The sequence below is a fragment of the Watersipora subatra genome, chromosome 7, assembly GCF_963576615.1.
Source record: "Watersipora subatra chromosome 7, tzWatSuba1.1, whole genome shotgun sequence".
Lineage (NCBI taxonomy): Eukaryota > Metazoa > Bryozoa > Gymnolaemata > Cheilostomatida > Watersiporidae > Watersipora > Watersipora subatra.
This window is the reverse complement of record NC_088714.1, coordinates 4,736,200-4,750,461: the sequence shown is the minus strand read 5'-3', so window position 1 is coordinate 4,750,461 and position 14,262 is coordinate 4,736,200. Positions and strand designations below refer to the sequence as shown.

Genomic DNA, 14,262 nt, shown 5'->3' with positions numbered 1-14,262 from the left:
CAGGTATAATTCCCTAATAGCCTCTTCTGCTAACGTCTGTGTATCTATTTTGAGATTACCAGAAATGTTATTGCTAATTTTAGAAACTTTATACAGAAACAACGTTATCTTGTTTTGATTTATTTCAAAATCAAATTTAGATTTGATTCCTTTGGTTTGCCCTTTATGTGATGTTGTTTTCAAATGCTGCCAAACTACCTCTCTTTACTGCTGCCTCTGCAATGCATTACATGTGGGAATTATATATAAGGGAAGGCTAGAAAAATGGGTCATGTTAGCATTTTTTGGGAGAGCTAATCTTGAATTTTCTGGTTTTGTAATATTTACACAAACTTGATACAATCTGAATGCTATGCATACCTAAAATTTTAGGTTTTATAACATGATGCTGTACCTATGCTAGTAAAATGATTTGTATTCGTGACAAATGTCAAGCTATTTTAAACATAATAATGTGTTGCCTAAAGAAGTGATTTTTTTGGCTGAGTTGATAGTCAGCTACTTTCCCATAATGACAATAATTTGAGTATGTAATTGACCTACCCTACTGCTTGGGCACAAAAATGCCAAACGATTTTCAGTTGTTTTACATGAGATTTATTTCTAATTCTAAAGTTGTCCATCCAGTCACAATTTTGTGAACTATTTAGAGTTTGCTGTGAATAGATCTTTAAGGCTACGGCAAGAATAAATGAGGAATAGATGTCTACATTTATGTGAAGATTCAGTGGTAGAAAAGGTAGGCCCATGTATACTAAGGAGCGATAACTCCTAAACAATGAAACAGATAAAACTGACACACAAAACCTTGAAAGATATATAAAGCGTACTTTGTATGACTATCATCATCTTGCTGACTGCTTGTTTGAAGCATTCCAGCTAAGAAAATTCGTTTCATTCAAACTGACCGCACATTGTCGGAACAGCAAATGTGAGAGCAAGCAGCCAAATTTAAAAACTGTATAGTACCTATTTCAGGTCAAAGATCGCCAACTTGCCAGAAAATTGTTTTGGCATGCAAAAACAGCAAACTCAATATCCCCGTAAGAATGTCTAGATAACATTCCACAACATACTGCCAATATTTACGTTGTTCAAGTTTTTTTTATAAAATGTCAAATAAGATGACCTAAATACTTCTTGTGGCATTTCGTTGGCAATTATTGAGCAATAAGAGCATAGGTACATGCATGTTGACCAATAAATAACTTATCAGTTTATAACTTGCTGCTGCCATGTTAACTCATTAGGTTGAATAATGTGTAAGGACTAGCATGACACAAGTTCTTTGGTGATTTCAACCCGTCTAGCATCCGGGATGACAAAATAGCTTTTATACACATTGCATATGACGACATATTTATGAATACCATGATAGCTTTGTGCATATTATAAAACTTGTCTAAGATAGCATATACAAACTCAAAAGCTCTAACAGCCAATTAGAAATGCCAGATCAATTGCAAGTTGCAGGTACCTCTATGAGAGTTAAAATGCACCTAGGATTTAACAGGATGATTGGCTATAAATATATCGAAAAACTGAAGGAAGTTTACAAGATCTCTAACATAACCACCAGCAGTTTAGATCTCTACCATAACTACCAGCAGCTTAGACTTCTAACATAACCACCACCAGCTTAGATCTCTACCATAACCACCAGCTTAGATCTCTACCATAACTACCAGCAGCTTAGACTTCTAACAAAACCACCAGCAGCTTAGATCTCTACCATAACCACCACCAGCTTAGATCTCTAACATAACCACCACCAGCTTAGATCTCTAACATCACCACCACCAGCTTAGATCTCTACCATAACTACCAGCAGCTTAGATCTCTACCATAACCACCAGCTGCTTAGATCTCTACCATAACTACCAGCAGCTTAGATCTCTACCATAACCACCAGCTGCTTAGATCTCTACCACAACTACCAGCAGTTTAGATCTCTAACATAACTACCAGTAGTTTAGATCTCTAACATAACTACCAGCAGCTTAGATCTCTAACATAACTACCAGCAGCTTAGATCTCAAGAAAAGGGTCAGAAATGTGTAATGAGGACAGTTAAAAAACAAAATGATTGAATTGATACAATTAAAAGCCGACAGCATATATTATATATAATGCTTGCCGAACTAATAGAAACACAAGAAAGCCATGTGTTGTTCCATTGCTTAACGGTTTAACTTTTTCCGCAAGACTGTCATTCTGTAACTAGTGTTTCTATAATTTTCTACAGTGCAAATAGTAAAAACTTTTATTACAATCCTAAACTACATTAATCTACAGCTAATAAGTTTCCTACACTTATATATGCTAGTGTCGTACGGTTACAGGATTAATACCTGCTAAACTAAGACAAATGAAACTGGAAATCAAACTGAACCAGCCGCAATCATACTTAATTATATTAAAATTGATTGGTTTTTAGCTAAAATATCAGACAATTATTAAATAACAACTCATAATAAAAAAAACAAAGCACACATTGATAAGTTTTTTAAAAATAATTTTTTTTAAAAACTTTTTTCATTGTTGTAGCAATGAAAGTGACAACACAAATATTTGATTGATGTTAACTTACTGCATGAGGATTAGCTGTTTACATTCAGACAGCATTAGAATAGAACCTTCTGGTTAAGTGCAGGATGAAAAGTGAGCAGCGTGTACCATTTATTGTATATCACATGTAGTAATAGGAAAAGCACTTTAAAATGGATTATCATCTATGTTGCTAATGTTGCTTCAGTCATGTACCAGATGCAACATACTGTGTCCATGCTTGCCAAGTCTGCTGTCAATTTACAAATTGGCAGCAGACTTGGCCAATTTACAAATAGGCTATCCATCTCATCCATAATATCAGCAATACAGCTATGGCTTTTGATCATTGCTTTGGACTCATTACACTAATTTGCCTTGTTGAAAAGACTGCTGAGCAATACTATAAATGCTTTTATTACCATTCCTTTTTATTTCAGATTGCTCATTTCTGTAAAAGCTTTAAAGTGCTCAGTGTGCAGTTTCAGTCTATCTGTATTATTAGCACAAAACAGCAATTACACAATGAAATAGGACAATTTATTATACACAACACAGATTAGTTTTATGTCATTTGATTGAATGTTCCCAAAACTATATTACTAAAAACCATATTTTCCCACCAAACCTGCCAAGCATTATTAACAAGCTTGTTCACCATATGCACATTCTAAATGCATCCGCACTGTATATTGCACACTATCTAAACTGTTTTCCGCCAACAACATGACAAGTTTATGTATTGGTAGCTAAACAATTAATAGGTGCACTTTTACAGTACTTGACACAGTGAAAAGAGTGAAGTCAACATAAGCTTGACAAACTAATAAAAAACAAATACATGAATGTGAAATATTAGCCTGGGAGCATGTGGTATTAAAAAGTAAATTTACAAAACAAACAATGGTGGACTTGTTTGCTGTTCCCTAGATTATCTAGATAAAGGTCATTCACAGACATTACTTAAGCCACATTTTTTATCAGCAGCATTTTACACCCTATTGAAAAGATGAACAAGAACACCAGAGCTTAGACAGCACTTTCAATTAAAGTAATACAGTACACTGGATATTTCAGACATAGGCCATGCTTCTTACATAGACTGACTCACGAATAAGGCCCTATACCATGTCAGATCTAAAGCAATCTTCTGCAATGCCTTCATATTGCGGTGCATAAAGCTGTTGTGATAATATCTGTTAAAACCACAACTAGCTTTGAAATCTATATCTTGTAAAATTGAAGATAGCCAAGTCTTATTTGGTTTTACAAGACCAACATCTATTTGTAAAAGTTTCGAATGCACCAAAAAGGTTCATTTGTGACTTGGAAAAGGTTTTCCAAGTCTTCACCATCACATCTCTCCTTTCTTTTTTATAGGCCCTCCAGTACTTGCCAGAAATCTAACACAACATTAAACATTATTGTTTTATGTAACGCCAACAACACAGGCTTCCGGCTACGACGTGAATGGCAGCTTTGATTCTTTCGTTTGAAATTCAAATAAAACCATTCAAGTCAATCTACAATGTAAGTTCATTATCCAGCAATAAAACCAGATTACACTCACCCACTAACAGGTATTATAATGCCACACAGGAATGGAAATAAATGCGCCTTATGTTTGATAAACCTGAAGAGCCAAAATGCCACCTCATTTTTCAATATGATTGCTGTAATACGTGGTACCACAGCTCATGCAAGCAACTCTCCAAAAACTGGCCAAATGGTGAATCTAGATCCGGATTCTTTTAGCTTTTTGTGAAATGTTCAAGTTAATGGTAAAAGAAACCTTTTGAAGCCCTTCGTTTTATATTTTGATTCGGAAAAAATGTTTTAATTTCTATTATTTTTTATTTGTAAATTTTTCTTAGACATATATATTTTAGGCTTTTCAAAAATTAAGTTTACGAGCATCAGGACTATTGTGAGAGTGTCATATTGGTTCTTGTAGAGCACTACTAGCAAGCTATTAACATGGTGTGTAGTAGCAAAAAGCATGAAATTGATACAGGAACAGTCAGTTCAACCCTGACTGGACAGAGGAATGCTTGTTTCTACTCAATCCAAGTAATCATCCTAGGTGTTTATTGTGTGATATGACACGGATTTGATTATAAGTCAAAACGTCAAACAACATTTTTTTTCTCATCACGAAGAATTTAGTGCGAACTATCCACCAGGTTCTTGTGTCAGAAAACAGAAAATTGCCTCACTTGCCAAAAGCAACAATTCACAGCAACAATATCTCTCAGCATTTGTATCAGAGCAATCAAGATCCACTGAAGCAACGCCAAGCATCAGCCACATCTCAGAAAAACATATGGTGCCATACAAACATGTTGAGGTTGTGAAGAAAGGCCTCACTGAAACTGTCAAAGTCCTACATCCAAGCAAGAAATAAGTGATTGCTAGCATTGAATCTTTGCCACTCTCTAGAAATACATGTATGAGCAGACTGACATTGCCAAGAATTTGATGAACCAAACAGCGGTTGAACTCCAAGATGCCGAGTGTTATGCAATAGCTTTAGATGAATCAACAAAGAAGACCGATTTTGCTCATATTTCTATATTTGTTAGGTCAGCTCATATTATTATGATGTATTGATGTGATATATGCATCCAGATTAAATAAATTAACTGTATCACATATGATGCAAAATGTTTACCCTGTCACGCATGTCATTACATTACACCTGTATGACTGACAACTTGCGATATATATATTCAAATATTTTTATAATGAAGTTTTCATTGAAGAACTGCTAAAGCTGATAATGCTTGGAGGTAATACTACCGCTGTTGCTATATATGATTCTTTCCTAGAAACTCTTATGGAGCTTCAGTTGCCAATTCAGAACATATGTGCAACTTCAACTGGTGGTGCACCTGTCATGATCGAAGCATCTCAAGGTAACCTTAATAGTAGCAAAATATTCAGGTTTGTTTATTGCATTGCACTAATAATGAAAATAAGTTTATTCATATTGGTCTATCTCAAGACGACTTTAATGAATGACACATTCCGATTTACATACACTTTTAACTCATTCTTCTGTAGGTGTTGTCAGCGAATTGAGAAACGAGTATTGCCTTCATTGCATACTCAACCTGTATGTCCTCTGCGCCAAGCTGTCAGGGAGCTTTCAAGAGCTGATGACTAACTCGTTGGAACTTTATCAACTAACTGAAAAAAAAGCTCATCGCTCAAACACTGCCAACTGAGAGAATTTCGTAATCAGAATGACGCAGAATTTGATGATTTACTCGCACATAATAATGTGAGATGGTTGAGGAAAAGTAATGCCTTGAGAAGCCTGTGGAGCTTGTGTAGAGAGTCAGTGTTGTTTTTTAATGAAAAAGGTCAAAAGATCAAAACAGTGCGCTGTTTGAGGGTACCGATCTATGCAATCTAGCTTTTTTGTTGATTTTTTTGCCCATCTGTGTAATTTGAATCTGAAGCTACAAGGCAAAGGTCACACTATTGTTCAAATGTGGTCCACAGTGAAATCATTCAGGCAACAATTATTAATGTTCATTCCAGGTGTCACCAAAGATATGCTCCACTCCCCATGCTTGAAAGTGACTCTCCAAGAAGCTTGCTGTGATGTTGATTTGCTACTATTTCCAACATTTCTGGAAAATTTGAACATTGAGTTTTAAAATAGGTTCAAGGATCTTATGCAATCAGTTCTGTCATGGACATCGTGTCACATTTACTGTCCATGGATGTTAATGGCACTTTAAAAACCCAATTTACAGCTAAGTACATTTTACTGGTACCTCAAATACATGTAGAGCTGTGTAACCTCAAAGGAGATAAGATTTTTATCACCGATCCAAATGTGTTTGGTCATCACCTGCAAGCTTGAAAAGTACCGAATTACTACTAGCCTAGCTAGAAGACAGCTTACTTGCTTTGCCTTCACCTACCTATGTGAACCATTGTTTTCAGCAATGAATTTAGAGAGAAACAATCATAGAACACAACTAACAAATACTCATCTGCATGAACTTTTGAGAGTCGTGTAAGTAGCCAGAAACCATGTTTTGATAGTACAGTGAACCCTTGAGATACAATGCTGATCCATTTCAAGGTTGGCATCGTATGGTAAAAAAATCGTATGTAGTATAGAAATAATTGTAATTATACAATGCAAAATTAAAACGGTAAAAATCGTCCAAAGATTTTATAAAAAGGTACACATTAAAAATTAGTAACAAAATAGTAGTATGTTAACTTTAGTTATTATAGTTACCTACAGTAGCTGCATTGTATTAAGGGATCTACTCACTACATGTACTAGCTCAAGTCACGTTACTCCAAAGGTATGTACGTCTTGTATAGTAAATAAAATTTCTTTTTTCTTTTCGATGGCCATTGAATGGTCAAGTATGCAAGAGGCCGCTTTCGATAACTGCATCGCTTGGCCTTTCTTATTGAATTAGGTTGAAAAGGTTTTAACCAGACACGCTAAATGTGAAAGTGAAGACAGCAACTGATGAAGAATAAAATTTTTGTGATATAAAGTTGAAATTCAGTAAAATAGTTGAAAAACATACTAAAACTTAGTTTCAAGTGTGAGTTTAGTAAGCTAAGCTTATTTTAAGTGTACTGAAATTTTATGTTATACGTACGTCTTAAAGGTAAGAACTTTTTACCGTACATGGGCTACTGCACTTGGTACACACATGTTGCATTTTACAGTATTGCAGATCATAATCAATATGAGCACTTAATACTATGCAGCTACTGTAGGTAACTATAGTTACTAAAGTTAACATACTATTTTGTTACTAATTTTCAATATGTACAGCTTTTTTATAAAATTTTAGATGATTTTTACCATTTTTATTTTGCATTATATATTTACAATGGTTTTTATACCCCTACATACAATTTTTTCACCATACGATGCCAACCTGGGAACAGATCAACTTTGTATCCCGAGGGCGCACTGTGCTGACAAACACTGCTGAGAAATGCCATGCAAGAGATACCGAGATCTATGTTCAGACCTCATCGGGGAATGAATTAACATGAAGAAAGACACTTAAAGCCACTGGGTCAAAAACTTGAGTTTCTAAAACTGTTTTACACCAACTGTCATTCAGCCAAAAATGAATCAAACTAACTCACAACCTTGCCACTTGACTACGATATCATCTGCCTTACAGGAACTTACATTGATAGCACTATTACTAGCAAATCAATTATAAATCGTGACGACATAGGGTTCTGTCGTAAAGATTGTAACATATACGGTGACAGTGTAAGCAACGTGCTACAGACAAGGGAAATTGACCAGGACAACTGGGGGGTAAAAGCTGTTTGTACGTGTCAAGGAACATCTCAACAACCAAAATGTTGACATCTCCAATATTACTGTGAGTTATTAAAAAATAGCTGAAAGATTCCCGAAGGATCTCTTCGTAATAGTTAGAGATATGAACTTTCCTGGTTTTGATTGGGACAAAGATGCAATCAAACCTGATGCTGCTTACAAGGTCATTCACAATGATTGTAAATATTTCCTAATTAAAAATAATCTTGTCCAGATAATAAACAAGCTGACTTATGCGGAAGAAAATACTCTAGATCTTATGCAGCAAATTTATCAACCATTGCGGTGAACCGGGTATCAGTGATCACTTTATCATAGATGTCGAGCTAACACAACCACCAGAAACCTACTTTCACACCAAAACCTTTAAGAATGTACCACAAGGAGAATGTTGACATATTCTCGAAAACACTGGCTCACCCAACTCAAGCTTCTCAAAATGGCTAATACGAATGAAATGTGGGTTCTCTTCACAACTGAATTAAAAAATGCAGTGGAAAAGGTAATGCCAACACATATCCTAAAGTCAAAACTGCTTAACCAATCGTATTGGTTGAACAGAAACGCAGCTAAGCTGGTAGCAAAACATCAGAAAACTTGCAACAAACATAAACTCACAAAATACCCATTCTACTTACACAAATATAAGCTGGAGAGACGGCAGCGTAAAATTGAACATAGAGCTATTGAACACGACTACATCATTGATTCGTGTGTAGGCCACTCAAACCCAGCAACAGCAAACCATTCTACCACCACCTCAAACAAACACAGAATGTTGCGATGGCATCAATCAAACTACTGAAAGAAAATGGAGTTCATACTGAAGGCCCTAACGAGTGTGCCAATATACTCAATAACTTTTTCAGTCCACAATTCTGCAAACAACACACCTTACAAGAAGATGGAAGCTATAATGTAAACTCAACAAATCAGATAGACATATCAGCTGACGGTGTCATCGAAATCCTTCATGTACAGAAAAATGGCAAAAGTCCAGGTCCAAACGAGATCTGTAAAGAAGACCTTATTGAGCCTGTAAGGACTGTTAAATGCCTAATAGAAATATTTCAAAGATTTCTATCAACATCTAAACTACCAAATGAATGGAAACTAGCTCATATCACTCCTCTACATAAATGCAGACCAACAGATCAGCCTATTAACTACAGACCTATATCTCTAACCAGTATACCCTGTAAACTACTTGAACACATCCTCCATCACTTAAACATTGTTCTAGATGACATGCTCCATAGTCATCAGTATGGGTTCCACGAAGGACTTTCCTGTGAAACAACTATGTGCGATTTATACATGAATATACAACGTCCTCATGGACCGCAAACAAAACATCAGAAGTACCTCAAAATCCGTACTACGCCAAATTCTATTCCTGACATGCATAAATGATCTACTCAATTGTTTTTCTTGTAGCACCAGCCTAATTGCTGATGGTACTCTAATATATCAAACCATAAACACTATCAGAAACAACTTTCAACACAATATAGACTCACTGGCAGCTTGGTCAACAAGCTGATACAGGTTATTTAATGTTAGTAAATGCTCGATAATGGTATTAAACCAAACTGGAACATCTCCACCTCCAAACTACTACCTCAGCAATACACCCCTAAGCGTACAATAAACTAAATACCTTGAAGTTGGTTTATTGATATCTACAAGCTGATATGAAGTCCAACTTCCATGTACAAGGTAAAATATACAAAACCAATGGCCAACTAGAGATGATCAAACGTGCTCTTTTCGTGCTCCCAAAAATGCGTAACGTCTGGCTTACACTATGTAGACCACAAGTTGAATATGCACCTTTAGTATGGGACACACCAACTAACAAGCTTGTCCATGAGATCGAAATGGTACAAAACCAGGTTACCAGATATATGTCTAAAGGAAAAAGAACAGAAAGTGTATCATCTGCACGTGAAAGACTCAAAATTGACACTTTTGCTGAATGGTGCAAGAAAACAAAACACACACTCCTACTTCGCACTCTAACAAAGAAAAACACACCGTACTGTCAAGTTCATATGGTGATTTGATATAAGACCAACCGACATCCATGGTTTCCACTAGAGCTATGGCCAACGGAGAAGCACAGATAATATACGCCAAAAAAGCTGCCTACTGCAACAGCTTCCTACCACAAACTGATAGAGAACTCAAATCAAAGATCTTACACTAGCTGTTGTATAACGCTTGTTTCGCCGTACACGTTTCAGTCTATGATAATCTCATGTTATCTCGCAACTTAGAAATAAACGGATAAAAAGTAACTTCATCGAAAGCTTCCTGAAAATAACAATTTGTCTCCAGTGTTAAACCAGTATAGGAGAGGATAGTACAGGAAGTACTCAATCAAGTACAGTCGAATGGAAGTAACAAGGTTGTGGCTGCTGCCTCTAGGTCTCTCACTAACACTGAATATCATTACTCTGCCATAGAGCAAGAAGCGCTTGGAGTTGTGTGGTCCTGTGAGAGGTTAGGGTTGACCTGTGACATGATAGGGCTGCCTGTAAACATCCAGAGAGACAAGCCCTTTGCAGGGTTGCTGAGAGTTGGAAAAGTTGACTATGCGCATACAGTGGTTTAGTATGAGCCTTATAAGGTTTTGAAGCTTTCGTATGCTGTAGAGCGCATCTCTGCTATCAACTGTATCATAACAGATGCTGATCTTGTTTTTAAAATGTCCCTTGTTTAGTTGACTTAGATTTTGTCAGAGATATTGAGTATGGGCTGTCACAGTTCCAAAGAGTTTATGCCGCCAGAAAAAGGCTGGCTCAGCTAGCTAAGCTACAAAAAGCTGATGAGATCCTTTTCTAAATCTTCAAGTTTGTTGAGAATCAGTCGCCCGCTTATTTTTCTAGTGAGAACAAATGCTTACAGTCGTATTTTGAAAATAGACAGCGCATTTCTGTCCAAAATAGCTTACTGGTGTTGGATGATCCTATCATTATTCCTTAAATCGAGAGATTCAAAGTTCTTGGAGATATCTATCGAGGACCCCTTGAAATAACCAAATGCAGAACATGCGCTAAGCAGATTGTGTGGTGGCCTGGAATATTGCGACAAATTACTGAGCTGATTAGGAGTTGTAACACCTGTAGATCGCACATTAACAAAGTCTGTGAGCCATTATTGCCATCTGAGCTTCTAAAAAGACCCTATGAGAAGATAAGCAGTGATATGTCTCACTATGACAGTTGTTGACATTTCCTTTTAGTGGACTACTATTCGAGATTTGCAGAAATAGCATTGTTGTCAGAATTTTCAACAAGAGAAATAGTTTTACACATGAGTAGTATCTTTGCTAGACATGGCATCCTGGATCTAGTAGTCTCAGATAGCGGTCCCCAGTAAGCCTCAGCAGAGTTTCGTCAGTTTACCGAGAATATCAGTTCAACCATGTGATCAGTTTTCCCAAACACTCAAGCAAACAGCCCTGCTGAGCATGCAGTGCAAACTGCAAAGTATTTACAGAAGAAGAGTTCTGACCCTTATCTTGCCCTACTAGTCTACCGACCCTCCTGAAAATGGGTTGTCTCCAGCCAAGCTATTGAGGTCCAGGTATCTCAAGACTACCTTGCCTGTGCTGCCAAAGTTGTTGAAACCTCAGTTATTGGACAAACAGGGCGTAGAGTAAAAGGAGAAAATGAAAAAAGAGAGGAGTAAAGAGATCTATTACCTAAATAATTGCAGAAGAGATTTGCAGTCTTTGAAAATGAATGAGAAAGTTTTTGTTAAAGATTTAAATAGCGAGGCTAGTCACACAGCCTGTGGCTCAACCCTCCAAATCTTATACCCTGAAAACCACTGGGGGTAGAGAAGTTTGGCGAAACTGGTAAGAGATCAGAACTTTAGTATCTAGGTTGTCACCCCCTCAAAAAGCAATAGTTCTTTTAGTTTGTTGGTAAACAGTTCTCGTGATTCACTGCCAGTCAGTAGTAGCTTACCCCCTTCAAGTTTTACAACCAAGAGAGTAGTCGCAACATATCAGTTTTCTTGTTATAGCAGAAAAATCATGCCGCCGAATAAGCTCGATCTTTAACTAGCTCATAGTAATGTGATGGGTTTCCGTTTGATGTGTTACATATTACTTTACTGGTTTTATACTCCGGTCACTAGTCTCATCTTATAATACTCTTCAAATTGTTCTTATACTCACAGACAATCTTGCTTGCCATGTAACTCGTTTGTTTTGCCTCAGTTTGCATCTCATATTAGATCTACTTATGGTAGTTTAGTTAAGCATACTCAAAGACTGGTTTGTCTATACTATGCGTTTTTTCTGCTTTGTTCGTTCTAGTTTCTTCTAGTGATAAAGAAAGGAAGGTGATGTAAAACGCTTATTTTGCTCTATACTTCTCAGTCTATGGTAATCTCATGTTGTCTTGCAATTTACGAATAAATGGATAGAAAGTAACTTCATCTTTATCTCCCTGAAAACAACATATTTCTCTTAGTTTGTAACTACGCTTAATACAACACTAACCCACACACGTAATCAATAAACTAACACTTATACCGACTTCATACAAAAAATTACCAAATTTTGGCTAATAACTTGAATTTAAGAGTCACATCTTTTGCATTTGCTCTAATGTGTTCTAAGGAAGAAGAGCAGACCTGGCAGCCCAAGAGTGGGGCAATGCATGAGATTTGGCTTTGGGGCAATTGAAGTATCAATGATAGTATATATAAAATTGTGGAAATTGGGGCAAAAAATTTCACGCATTTCTCACGCATTTTCATTTTTTCTTTGGGGTGATTGCGTGAGTCTCACGCCCAATGTGTGAGAGTTGGCAGGTATGAAGAGCTAAGAGCAAAACATCTTACATCTTCTTCATAGAACGTACTAAAGCCGGTTGCGGCAAGCGGCACGCCTCATATGTTGAGCAGTTGTTAACACTAGATAATATTGTAATTTATTGCCATATTAGCAAATAATTGTTTATTGTTGATGTGATGTACAGTTTTTAAATTCACGAACAGTCTTTGGTAAAAAGCTGTTGTGATAAACAGACGTTCTTGCATATATAGTAGGAGGATCGCCTCTTCCAGCAGCTCGTGTGACAGTCGTACTAACTCGGTCCTGCATTAATTCATCATAGGAGGTAATTAATGAGTTGTGATTCTGGTCAGAGGAGAGGAGTCGCATTAGCAGATTTTGTCTACTGACCTTCCATCTTTCACATAGTGTTTGCATATTTAAAGTATCTAAAGCTTTGGTGATGCTATCTCTTCCTTTCAGTTTACATATAAAACGTAGTGCGTTGTTTTGCACCATTTCAAGTTCATGTTGTAGTAGCTTAGTAGAAGGGTCCCACACAGTGGAGGCATACTCAATATGTGGCCTGCAAAGACTAGCATATGCTAAGAGTTTGGCCTTTTCAGGAGCTTCATATAGCACACGCTTAATCATGCCTAACTGCTGTCTCGCCCTTCTGGCTTTGGAGTCTATATGTTTGTCAAACTTTAGGTTAGATTGTAGGATAACACCTGGGTATTTGGTTTCTTCAACTATTTCTAATTGTTCAGTGTTTAGGAAGTATTCAGCTGAGGGAGAGTTATTTTTGTCATTAAAAACCATGACAGAGCACTTAGATACATTAAACAGCATTTTCCATTTGTTAGCCCATGATTCCAGGACATTAATGTTTACCTGAAATCGTTGTTTATCAGCATGGCAGTTTGCGGGTTGGTATATCAAGGTGTCATCTGCAAATAAACTAATATTGCAGTCAACTTGCTGGGGCAAGTCATTAATATAAACTAAAAACAGTGTGGGACCCAGCACTGATCCCTGTGAAACTCCAGATGTCACAGCTAGTTCATCGGATTTGTGTCCATCAACTACCACCCTTTGTTTTCTGGCCATTAGGAAGGCATGTATCCACATAAGGATTTTATCATCTATGTCAGATATACTGGATAACTTGCTCATCAAGAGTTGGTGAGGTACTTTGTCGAAGGCCTTTGCAAAGTCTAATACTACGGCATGAGTGGTGTCTCCCTGGTCGGTGCTGCGTGCAATATCATGATAAGTACTACACAGCTGAGTTTCACAAGAAAGGCCTTGCCTAAAACCATGTTGTCTACTGTGCAGTACTTTATCAAGTTTATCATTGAGGTGATGTAGAATAAGGTGCTCCATGAGCTTAAAAGGGATGCTTGTCAGTGAAATTGGCCGATAGTTGTTTATTTTGACATTAATGACATAGTTTATACAACTACGTCATTAAGCTTTTTCAGCTTGGGAAAGTTGACGAGACTTCATCAAAACCTCTGTCTCATTTGGCAACTGATTCTATTTACAGAAAAAAAAATTTTTTGTAATTACCTAA

At 36.8% G+C, this 14,262-nt stretch overlaps 1 protein-coding gene across 4 annotated transcripts in view; it reads right to left on the bottom strand.

Moving 5' to 3' along the window:
- LOC137400023 (N-alpha-acetyltransferase 40-like) overlaps positions 1-14,262 on the bottom strand; it is a 44,830-nt gene that overhangs the window by 30,161 nt on the left and 407 nt on the right. The gene's annotated exons all lie outside the window — the stretch shown is intronic.